This window comes from Lactuca serriola, chromosome 1 (assembly GCF_051521515.1).
Source record: "Lactuca serriola cultivar US96UC23 chromosome 1, Lser_US96UC23_V15, whole genome shotgun sequence".
NCBI classification, from domain to species: Eukaryota; Viridiplantae; Streptophyta; class Magnoliopsida; order Asterales; family Asteraceae; genus Lactuca; species Lactuca serriola.
The window spans coordinates 51710784-51712576 of record NC_136408.1 but is presented as its reverse complement, the minus strand read 5'-3'; the positions used below and the strand labels follow the sequence as shown (position 1 = coordinate 51712576).

The 1793-nt window shown below is 31.1% G+C and overlaps 1 long non-coding RNA gene across 1 annotated transcript; it reads right to left on the bottom strand.

Annotated features, from left to right (window-relative positions):
* Positions 1-350: 350 nt before the first annotated feature.
* On the bottom strand, positions 351-1052 carry LOC145088260 (uncharacterized). The gene is made up of 2 exons (XR_013701047.1): positions 907-1052; positions 351-781 (listed from the first exon to the last, which is right to left on the bottom strand). It is a non-coding gene; the product is annotated as an uncharacterized LOC145088260 (long non-coding RNA).
* Positions 1053-1793: the final 741 nt, after the last annotated feature.

The following is a 1793-nucleotide window of genomic DNA, read 5'->3' as shown; positions in this document are numbered from 1 at the left end:
ATGTCAAATCTTAGAAAAATCATAACTTCATCATACAAAGTCAGATTTTGGCATTCTTTTTATGCACGCTCTCGGTTTAATGCTTACTCAACTTTTTTTTAGATCGATAATTCTAAAACGTCCTCTATCGTAAATTCACTATTTACGTCACATAGTGTCGTGCCGGTTTTGTCGCGAAACTTCGACATACCATAATTTATTCGTTATAACTCGGATTTCGGTGTTTTTTATATATCCGGAATCCTTGTCACGACCAATACAACTTTATTCATCGATAACGGGTTTATCTAACATTTTATTTTTGGCGCTTATTTTCATCTTAATTTATTATATCATTATAAACAAGTATATAAGCACATAATTCCTCTTTATTACTTCAAAATGAGTTACAATGGTTGAACATATCTATTACATCATCTTACTAAGGCATAGCCTGGAACAAGGGTGTTACAGTTTCCATGTTTGTCAAAGGCTTATCCAACTGCTCCACTCTGTTTGCGGACTTTTAAGGGTTCCACGTCATAGAAGGCAGGGTAAGTTGTATGTTCGGTTGTTTTATGACACTCTATTATCTTCAACAGCTCATCCAAGCAACAATATGAAGATGCGTAGTTCTTGGAGAGTACAATGATGTAGAATTTTGAGTCTTAAATGGATCCTAAGAGCTCATCACTGATCCTTTCCCCTTTCTTGATTCTCTCATCGTCCTTGTAAGTGTAAATGCTTTTCTGCTGAAGAGCATAATATAGATGATCGATGAATTTGTTGCTTGTGTCTTCACCTTTGAAGTTCAAAAACACATCATACTTAAAGCACTTGTGAATCAATGAATTTGAAGAAGAAGCCATATATTGAAGTTATGCTTAAAGGATCTTAAATATCAAACCATTGTTAGGGAAAACTTACACATTGATCAATTGCTTAGAAACTTGGTGAAATGGATCAACTATCAAACCCCCAAGACTCAAAGTGATCGATCATATGATGTGCTTGTATGGAAAAACTTTGGAGTTAGGTGAAAAACAAAAGCAACTTGTTTGGTCAAAGGAGAAGATAAGATTCTTATTTAAAAAAAAAAAATGCAAGGGTATCGATATCATCTATTCCTACCCCTTTTTATACTTATCACTACATCTAATGATTATTTTTTTATAATTAGATTATAAAGACATATTTTTTACTAATTAATATTATTTTTAATACTCAGGTTATGATGTATTAATTATTTATAAATTCTATTTACTAAAATGTTATTTTTTTTTTCATCTATTAAACAGATGATTTTTAATATTATTTTTTTATAAGAGATGTGTAAATATTTTTATTCAATTAAAAAAAGAAAGTTAAAACACAACACAATAATAATACAATAATATTTTAACACAACAAATAATAAAAAAAATTCAAATAAAAAATAATATTTTGATGCAAAAAACAATAAACAAGTTCAAATACATTCACACTTAATCTTTAATATGTATCCAAGATGTTTCAGAAGTACGAGACCTAAGTTGATTGTATAAATCAAAACGCGGCCAATACATAGTTTGCTATGTAGATGAGGACATACTTTTACGGGCATTCCAATATGTTGTGGTAGGAGGCATTGGGTAATTTCCTTTCAAAAATACCGACATATAATGATTACCGTTTACAAGTGTCAACGTAATGGCTCAGTGGGGTTGAAACTCTTCGGGACCTCTCCAAAGTGAGAAATATGTCGTAGATTGTTCGTGGCTTAAACAATGAACGATCACACCAAACTTGTTGGCAATTAAGTAACAAGTCAAAGG